This window comes from Arachis ipaensis, chromosome B1, assembly GCF_059453495.1.
Source record: "Arachis ipaensis isolate K30076 ecotype BB chromosome B1, ASM5945349v1, whole genome shotgun sequence".
In the NCBI taxonomy this organism is placed as follows: Eukaryota; Viridiplantae; Streptophyta; class Magnoliopsida; order Fabales; family Fabaceae; genus Arachis; species Arachis ipaensis.
The window spans coordinates 100,819,920-100,830,644 of record NC_142436.1 but is presented as its reverse complement, the minus strand read 5'-3'; the positions used below and the strand labels follow the sequence as shown (position 1 = coordinate 100,830,644).

The 10,725-nt window shown below is 40.6% G+C and overlaps 1 non-coding gene across 1 annotated transcript; it reads right to left on the bottom strand.

Annotated features, from left to right (window-relative positions):
• Positions 1–4,385: 4,385 nt before the first annotated feature.
• Positions 4,386–4,492, bottom strand: LOC148577660 (small nucleolar RNA R71). Its single transcript, XR_015903056.1, has one exon. It is a non-coding gene; the product is annotated as a small nucleolar RNA R71 (small nucleolar RNA).
• Positions 4,493–10,725: the final 6,233 nt, after the last annotated feature.

Below are 10,725 nucleotides of genomic sequence, written 5' to 3'. Positions count from 1 at the left end.
TTTTTATTGTTTCTTTTTCTATCCCAGTAGTTGATGCTCAGAGCCTTGGGTCTTTATTGCCTACTACCTCTTGGTTCTATGGATATTTAAGGAACACCCCTTAACCTACCCCTTGTTATACCTTCTAGGACTAGTTGCTCTTCCATAACTCATTTTCTTTTTTTAGTTCATCCAAGGTCTTACACTTGGTCACTTATAACTTAGTTTGTTTCATAATCCATCTTGGCCTTGGTCTCTGTCACTGTTTTTGTACAACCCACAGTGACTCTTATGGAGATAAACTCTACTTTTATTTTTGTTAAAATGAAGACTTGAAATACATTGCATTTTCTTTCTTGAAAAAGAAGAACTCATAAAGACTTCAAAAAGGAATTTAAAACTAAGCAAAAAGCATAAACTATCCTAGCATGATTATTTATTTAGAAATTAAATAAAGCAAAAAAAAACTTAAACAAGATTTCAGAAATTGGAAAGTGTCAACCATGGGACTCAACAATCTTGAGCAACTTCATCTTTAATTTATTGGCCCCTTCCCTTTGTTCTTCTTCTTGGAGGGGGAAGAGCCACCTTCATCTGGTTTGGAGGAGCCTTCTTGTGCTTTGGCATCCTTAGGTTTCCAAAATCCTGCCCTCCTCATGTAATTCCTTTCATCCTCCTTATGTTTGGCTAGGATTTCCTCTTGTCTTGCACTTAATTTTTCCATTCCTTGCATGAAGGTTGGGTATCCTGGGTTCAGAGCGGCCACGGCGTTACACAAGTATTCAGCTTTGCTTGTGTGTTAATGTCATACTACCTCCTGGATATGGTTCTGGCATCATAGAGATGTCTGAATTCAGCCAGGTTCCTCTGTTGCCATTTGCCTTGCTCTACTATTTTGTCCAGTGCACTTCGCACCTCTCCCTAGTCAAATTGTTCTTGCTTCTCCCTCCTCATATGCTCCCAATTCCCTTGGAATTGTTGAATGTTTTGGTTGACTTGGCTCCATTGTTGTTGTTGAGTTTTCTTGAGTTGATTGACATCTTCCCTCAAGTGGTGTAGATCTCCCTTCATTTCATGTACATCTCCTTGCAGTTGCTCCCAGTTGAATCCCTCTAGAAATTGCTGATATTGATATTATGGTGGTGGTTGAAGTGCAAGGAATTGAGGTTGCTCTTCTGCCTCCTCTTCTTCTTGTTGTTGTTGTCGTTCATGGGCCTGAGCTCTTTGTTCTCTGGCCCCTGTGGAGTGGGTGCACAGCTACCACCTTGGACATATTTTTGGAAGTTATGAACTTGTCTTGCTTCACAAGCACTTCATCAATGATCTTTCCAACTCCAGCCTCATCACATAGCCTCTGTATAATGCTGGGGAATGCCAACCTTATGTTGTCACTGGTGCTTTTTAGTACTTTGTTGATGTTGTTGGTAATCATCTCCCCCACGTTGATGTTCTCTCCTTTCATGATGCTGTAGATGAGTACAGCTGATGCCAGGGCATTTTGGCCAGTTTTACTGACCTTTTCTTTATGTTTTTAAGGTAGTTTCATGTATTTTCTTAGGAAATAAGCAAATTTTGGGTAAATAATCACTTACATCTTGATTCAAGCAAACATTGTGAATTTTACATGATTTCATAAGAATTATGCATGAATTAAAGGACAAATTGAATGATGCATGTCTCATAACTTGGATTAGAGCTTTGATGCACTTTATTGCTTGATTTTAGGATAAAGGAAGCAAGGAAGAACCACGTTAGTAGCCACGTTAGTCTAGCTAACGTGACCACTAACGTGGAATGAAGGCTAGCTTGCAACGTTAATGAGAAAAGTGATTGCCAATAACGCCTTCGTAAGCCATCATAGCCCACGTCAGTTGCCACGTTAACTATGTTAACGTGAAAGCTAACGTGGAAGAAAAGTAGAACTCCAACGTTAGTGGTAAAAGTAAGTGCCACTAACATTCCAAAAGGGGCAATTGGCCACGTTAAGAGCCACGTTAACTTAGTTAACGTGAGCTCTAACGAGGAAGAAGAAGATGATGCCAACGTTAGTGACACTCACCTTTGTCATTAACGTTGGACTAAGCCCATATTGGCTACGTTAAAAGCCACGTTAACCTATTTAACGTGGACTCTAATGTGGAGGGAGCAAGAATCACCAACGTTAGTGACACTCACCTTTGTCACTAACGTTGGATTGAGCCACTATGAGCCACGTTAGTTGCCACGTTAATTACATTAACGTGGAAGCTAACGTGGAGAAAAGGGATGATGAGCCAACGTTAGTGACACTCACCTTTGTCACTAACGTTGGAGATGGCTATCAATACCGCGTTAGAAGCCACGTTAACCTAGTTAACGTGAACTCTAACGTGGGAAGTAGGGGCGTTCTGAAGCGTTAGTGACAAAGGTAAGTGTCACTAATGCTCTCAAAGATTTGGCAAGCCTACGTTAAAGGCCACGTTAACTATTCTAACGTGAACTCTAACATAGGGAGAAAGGGGTACTCTCAACGTTATTGAAAAAGGTAAACCCCAGTAACGTTTGCGAAGGGCCAAGGGTCAACGTTAGTGGTCACGTTAGTATATATAGGAGTAGCTTTGAACAAGAGAGGGGGCTCTTGGTATTATTAGAATTACTCTCTGTATTTTACTTTCTCTGCACTTCTAGTTTAACTTTCAGAATGTACTCTCCATCTTTGCTTTCCATTCCCAGAGCTATGAACAACTAAATCCCTTTCATTGGGTAAGGGAGCTCTGTTGTAATTTGATGGATCAATAATAGTTTTCATTATTCTTCTTCTTTCTTTTCTCTTGATTTTACTAGAAAGCTTTCAATCTTCATCCAATTGAGTAGTTATCTTGGAAAAGAAGCTATTTATACTTGGATCTCTTCTGAACCTTGGAAAAGGGATGAAGAGATCATGCTAGAAATGTTTTCTCATGTTGGACCAAATTGGGGTTTGGGCGGATATGGTGACATATAATTCTCCCAATACTTTGATTTGGAAATACATGTGGTATAATCAGTGACCACACTTCATCTCTTCTCATGAGCAATTAGACCAAGGAATTGGCTATTGATCTGATTTGAGAGATTGAATTACCAAGGAATTGGAATTCAATCACTTAAGATTGCTAAGGAGATTAATGAATGCATTGATTGAGGAAGAGATGAAATTGAACTTGATCCGGAGAATGCAACATCTCCTAAGCCCAATGAATTCCCCATTTCTAATCTTTCCCATTCTTTTTACTTTATGCCATTTACTTTCATGCTAAACTCCCCTTCCCCATTTAAGATTCTGCAATTTACATCCCGTCATTTAATTTCTGCTATTTACTTTCCCTCCATTTAATTTCCTACAATTCTCAACTCACTTTCTGCTTAGCTCAACTAGAATATTCTTCCAATTAAAGTTGCTTGACCAATCAATCCCTGTGGGATTCGACCTCACTCTACTGTTAGTTTTTACTTGACGACAATTCGGTATACTTGCCGATGGAGATTTGTTAAGGGACAAGTTTTCGTGCATCAAGTTTATGGCGCCGTTGCCGGGTATTGATTTTGTATCAACAATGATTAAATTGGTGGATAACTAGATTGAGCATTTATTTTTATTTTGTTTGATTTAAGTTTATTTGAGTAATTTACTTTCAGTTTAGCTATTTTCTCCCCTTTTCCCTACCCATTTTCTTAGTTGTTTACAATTCAATCACTAACCCACTAACTGTTTGATATATTGCATCACTCACACTAACAGCATTTCTGTAGAAATTACTATCCTTATCTATCTTTCTTGCTTTTGCCTTGTTGGTTGTATGACAGGTAGAAGAAGCGGGGCTTCAACTTCCTTTGATTCTAAACCTGAGAGGACCTTCCTTAGATTAAGGAGGAAAGCAAGAGGAAAGAGAGTAGTTGGTGCTGAGGAAGAGGAAGAGTACTTTGAACCAGACATGGATGAGAATATGGAAAACCATCATGAAGAAAAGGCTCATAACCATGGCCGAGAAGGTCCAGCTCATCAGGCTGGGCAAGAGAGAAGAGTTCTGGGTTCTTACATCAACTCAAACCCCGGAAACTGTGGGAGTAGCATCCAAAGGCCAACCATACATGCCAACAACTTTGAACTAAAGCCACAACTCATCACCCTTGTTCAGAACAATTGTTCATTCGGAGGAAGTGTCCAAGAAGACCCCAATCAACATCTAACTACCTTCCTGAGGATACGCGATACTGTGAAGTCTAATGGTGTTCATCCTGACACCTATAGACTACTTCTGTTTCCCTTCTCACTCAAGGACAAAGCATCTAAATGGCTAGAATCATTTTCAAGGGAGAGTTTAGCAACCTGGGAAGATGTGATGAACAAGTTCTTGGCAAGATTCTATCCTCCTCAACAGATTAATAGGTTGAGAGCTGAGGTACAAACATTCAGGCAGCAGGATGGTGAGACTCTATATGAAGCATGGGAGAGGTTTAAAGACTTGACAAGAAGATGCCCGCCGGATATGTTCAATGAATAGGTGCAGTTGCACATTTTCTATGAAGGTCTTTCATATGAATCAAAGAAGGCAGTAGACCACTCATCCGGGGGATCTCTGAACAAGAAGAAGACATTGAAGAAGCCATAGATGTCATTGAGACTGTAGCAGAGAATTACTACTTCTATGCTTCTGAAAAAGGCAACACTAGAGGAGTGATAGAGCTGAACAATGTGGATGCACTACTAGCTCAAAACAAGATAATTACCAAGCAATTAGCTGACCTCACCAAGAAGATGGAGAGGAATCAAGTAGCAGCAATCACCACTTCAGCAGCAACTCAAGAAGGAGTGAATGAAGAAGCAGAGGGTAGTCAGGAGCAAGCCAACTACATTGGAAATTCACCTAGGCAGAATTATGACCCATACTCTAAAACGTATAATCCTGGTTGGAGGAACCACCCAAACTTTAGGTGGGGAAATCAACAAGACCAAGGCCAAGATCAGAGACGCCATAACCCCAACAACAATGCAACTCACCAACACTCCACATAGAGGTCATACCAGCACCCACCCAACAACACTTCTCAACATCCATACCAAAGTCAAAATGGCCCTTCTCATCCTTCCAATCTCAACTCTCCATCATTAGAAGAAAGACTATCAAGGATTGAGACTCTACTTGAAGGCATATGCAAGGAGATTCAATATAACAAGGTGTTCAAAGAGGAGGTGCGAGCCAATATCAAGAATCAGGGAGACACCATCAAGAGGCTGGAATTTCAAGTGGGATACCTATCTGAGAAGATTCCCAAACCTAGTGATAGCTTCCCAAGTGACACAGAGAAAAATCCGAGAGGTGAAGCAAAGAAAGTCAGATGGGAAAATTGCAAGATGGTTACTTTAAGTGATAAGGAGACTAAGAAAGAGCCAAAAAAACCATCAGAACAACCTGAAGATACATCAGCAGGAAAGCAGGAAGAGAATCATCAAGAAACCATAATTACACAGAAGGAGCTACTGAGACTCTATGCACCCTTTTCCCAATTACTCAATGGTGGTGTAGAGAAGAGAATATACTCAATGTTTCTTGACATATTTGCATCTCTCCATGTAAACATACCATTCATCAAGGCCCTCCAACAAATGCCCTCATACATTAAGTATGTGAAGGAGCTGCTGACCAGGAAAAGCTCACTCAAGGGAGGACAAACCATAGTGATGAATAAGGAGTGCAGTGCTCTCATTCAACCAGAGCTGCCTACAAAAAGGAAGGACCCAGGGAGTTTTCACATCCCCTATTCCATAGGAGAAACAATGTTTGATAAAGGACTCTGTGATCTGGGAGCAAGCATCAACTTAATGCCTTTATCCTTTATGAAGAGGCTGCAAATCAATGAGCTGATACCCACAGACATAGTCATCAGGCTGGCAAACAAAACTCAAAAACAAGCAATAGGAGTGGTTGAAAACGTGCTGGTGAAGGTTGGGAACTACTTCTTTCCCACAGACTTTGTCATACTGGAAATGGAAGAAAGTCATCTTCACCCAATCATATTGGGAAGACCATTCTTAGCTACAGCCAGAGCGCTCATAGATGTGGAGTGAGGAGAGCTAATACTGAGGGTACATGACGAACAACTCACCTTCAATGTCTTCAAACCCTCACAAGAAGAAGGTCAGGAAGGCAAGGAACAAAGAACAGAGCATGACAGAGCAATGGTGGGAGAAACAAGCATTGAGGCACAAGCTGTACACTCAGGAATTCCTTTGGGTGATGAACAAAATAATCAGCAGCTGTCACACCTAAAGGAAACTCAAGTGGAGCCAAAACCATCAGAATTATATGGGACCAGCAACAAAATCCCTCTAGGAAAAGAGACCACAAAGAGCAGGATAACAACAAAAGAAACAAAGAAGAAGATACCAAGGAGATGGAGGAACAAAAAGATCCCTACAGAAGATTTCTCTCCAGGGGATAAAGTGATCTCAGCTTACTTCCTAGATATCCCACCTCATCTCCCCACCATCCCATCTCAGTTACCTAAGGTTTTCACCATCAACAAATTTCTCTCCCTAGAACATGTAGAGATCATTGATGAAGCCAATGGAGACAGGTTTACTGCAAGGGGGGAAGATTTGAAGCATTAACAACCACCCTGACAAAGGAAGAACGTCAAGCTAGTGACGCTAAAGAAGCGCTTCATGGGAGGCAACCCATGTTTTATATGCTTTTAAAGTAGTTAATAAAGCAAAATTCATGGATCGCAAATCAACTTTGACATATCCTTGAATAAATCCTTTTATGTAACATATATTGAAGAACAAGTTTGGTGTTCAAGGCACACTAAGAGGACATGAATGCAACTCGTAGCATGTCACTCTTAGCACCTTGAACAAATCATCTTACACTACATTGCCACAAACTAAGTTTGGTGTCACCAAGGTTGCATACATGGAAATTTAATTAGTCAGTTGGTTTGCATTTGTGAATAGCACTTAGTAGTTGACAACAACAATTTTAAAAAAAAGTGGTTACTCTTTCTTGTCTTTTAAATTTTGCCGCCACTTTCCACAAGTTTTCTTTTAATCACATTTCTTTTATTTTGAAGGAGAATTGATGGGGCAATTGAAGGGTTCGGCCACCACAAAAAGAGAAGATTATACACGTGTCTCCAAAGGGATTGCATTGGAAATTGTTGCCATGGAACATTGGAAGGAGAACAAGCTTGGAAACTGAACCAACCCCATCATAAAGTTGATGATCCTTGTGCTCATCCCATGTAAAACCCCATCCGTCCATCACACAACCACCCCATCAATCCACACCTTTTATTTACTCATTATTTTTCTATATAAGTGATTCCTAGTCCGTACTTCCCTTCACATTCCAGCAACCACTTCTTCAAACTTCTCACTCTCGAAGTACAATTCTCCAAGCTACACCCTATCCAAACCCAACCGAATTCCACCACTCATCACTAACCTCAACACCTTCACTTTTCAAAAATCATTCATGGCATCATCAAGTTCCAAGAGGCAAAAGAGGAAGGAACCGGTTGAGAGCAGCCCTTTTGATGAAGGGAAATTCAAAACTGCATTCCATGAACGTGAATTTGAACGGATAAAGCTCAAAAAGATATTGCCTGAGTTAACATTCTAGTTCAACGAAGATGAATGCTCACAGATTCGAGAGAAGATCGAACAAAGGGGTTAGCAAAGGCTCACGAACCCAGAAGCAAAGATAAATGCAAACCTCATCAAAGAATTCTATGCAAATGTGGTCAGAGAAGACAAAACCAAGGCCCCCACCTTCAAAAGTTATGTGAGAGGAACAGAGGTGGACTTCAGCCCCAATGCCATAACAAGGGTTCTTCAGCTGAAATCACCACGTTTTGATGAGCCCAGTTATCATGTTAGAATAAGTAATGGCCCCGACAATGATGAACTTGAAGAAATTGTGAATGATATGTATGTTATAGAATCTGACTGGGAAAGGTATTCAGATAGAAGACCTCGGTTCATCAGGAGAGGAGACCTCATCCCGGAAGCCAAGGGATGGTTTGAACTTGTGAGGAGATCTATCCTCCCAGCTGCAAACAATTCTGAGGTCAACGTTACTCGAGCTACTATGGTACATTACTTAGTAAAGGGTGGAGGCATCAATGTGAACGAAATTATAGCTGAGAGGATTCAAGAATCAGCCGAGAAGAATGATCCAGGTGCTAGACTTTGGTTCCCCAGCACCATCCTTAGGCTGTGTACGAAAGCTAAGGTAGTCTTCGAGGACAGCAACCCAACTTGGGTAAACCCTGGAAGGATGGTTACACTCCAGCGTATAACGTATGTGACACCCGCCCAACAACAAAGAAGGCCTCAAATAGGGAGGAGAACATCACAAGAAGAACCTCACCAAGAAGAACCTCAACAGGAAGAATATCAGCAAGAAGAGTACTATGATCCAACCAACATCAACTTGAATCACATTCACGGAGCCATTGAGGAGCTAGCGAGGAGTTATATGGAGGGACAAGAACAACAACTGCACATTCAAGCCCAAAGGATGGATCGTCAAGAAGAACTCCTTTCTAATTTGATGAATCAACAAGGGGAGTGGTAGAAATAGCAAATAGAACATTATTCCCAGCTCACTCAAGCCATCAATCAAGTGACTGAAAGGCTAGAGCATCAAGATAAACGCCTTCAAGAACTCAACCAACGCCAGCTAGCTCAGACGAAGGCATTCAATGAGTTCAGTGTACTTAATGAAGGACGGCAACTACATAGGGAGGAGTTCAACATAAACACTCAAGCCAAGTTGAACTATATGTCTGGTCATATGCATAATCTACACTCTGCAATCCCTAGGTATGATGAGGTCCAAAAAAATCTCACAGAACAAGAGGAAAGGAAGGTGAAACAGCAGAAGGAAACATTGAAAAAGAAGATGGAAGAAGTTGATTGGAAAAAGCAAGTGGGAGTGCAAGCACTCAAGAAAAACACAAGGAGGACAAACAGGAGGGAGAGCATGAACAACCGCATGAGTAAAAGGTGGTGGAGTTCCCTCATTGTTCCATCTTTCTTTTTCGAGTTTTTTTTAAATAAGGAAAATCATGTATGAAATAGAACATGAGTGATGTTATGAAAGACCAGAGTGATGTTCAAATTGCTTAGGTCTATGCTTGCTAGTCAAATTGCTTGCCTTCATTTTCATCTTGCTTATTGTATGCTTGTCCTTTTAAGTCTAATAAAAAGAGATGTTATGAAAGACCAGAGTGATGTTCAAGTTGTGGAGCAGGTCCTTAAATTTGTGGTGTAGTAATCACTTAGCTAAGTTGGTTCACTAACAAGGTAGGAAGGCAACTATCTGTCCTGAATCATATGCTTGAAACACACCCCATGAGACTAGCTAAACAATAAGATCCTAATAAGAAAAAGGAAAAGAACAATAAGAGTTGAAAAAGAAAGAAAAGTTAATAAAGAATAAGGCTAGGCACCAAGGGCTTGAATCTTGAGGGATGTGTCTGTGGTGCTCTTGTACCAAGGATCTGCTTGGATGAATAAGTTCTTAGGAGTGCTTCATCACTTGGTAACATGGGTTAACTAACCCGGGATTATCAACTGAAAATCCACTATCAAGAGCAACCCTGCTACAGAACATTTAGTAACCCAAAGAGGTGCTGGACACCAAGACCTCAAGGAAAGAAAATAACAAACCATGTGCCTGTGGTGTGCATGTATGGGGGAGAGAGACTTGAGGGAGTAAGTCCTTAGGGGTGTTTCAACACCTAGCACCTTGAACTAACTGGTTTGGGAGTGTTGGCTGAAAGCTTATCTTAAAGAGTCGCCCCCTCACAGAACACTTAGCCTAAGAAAGAAATAAACCTTGGAAAGACAAAGGGATCAATAAATAAAAGTCTCAAAGGGTGCAATCAAGTGAGTATTCCAAGGCATGATAAAGGTCTGAAAGCCAGTAAAGGAATGAACCTAAGTTGCTATGCATGAAACCCCATAAAACCAAGAACATGACTTCCACAATAATGATTCATTCTTCTTGTCATTTCATTCATCATTCTCTTGTTCCAGTACTTGCTTAGGGACAAGCAAGCTTTAAGTTTGGTGTTGTGATGCCAGGGCATTTTGACGAGTTTCACTGACCTTTTCTTTATGGTTTTATGGTAGTTTCATGTATTTTCTTAGGAAATAAGCAAGTTTTGGGTAAATAATCACTTACATCTTGATTCAAGCAAACATTGTGAATTTTACATGATTTCATGAGAATTATGCATGAATTAAAGGACAAATTGAATGATGCATGTCTCATAACTTGGATTAGAGCTTTGATGCACTTTATTACTTGATTTCAGGATAAAGGAAGCAAGAAAGAACCACATTAGTAGCCACGTTAGTCTAGCTAACGTTACCACTAACGTGGAATGAAGGCTAGCTTGCAACGTAAATGAAAAAAGTGATTGCCAATAACGCCTTCGTGAGCCATCATAGCCCACGCCAGTTGCCACGTTAACTATGTTAACGTGGAAGCTAACATGGAAGAAAAGTAGAACTCCAACGTTAGTGGTAAAAGTAAGTGCCACTAATGTTCCAAAAGGGGCAATTGGCCACGTTAAGAGCCACGTTAACTTAGTTAACGTGAGCTCTAACGTGGAAGAAGAAGATGATGCCAATGTTAGTGACACTCACCTCTGTCACTAACGTTGGACTAAGCCCATATAGGCTACGTTAAAAGCCACGTTAACCTATTTAAC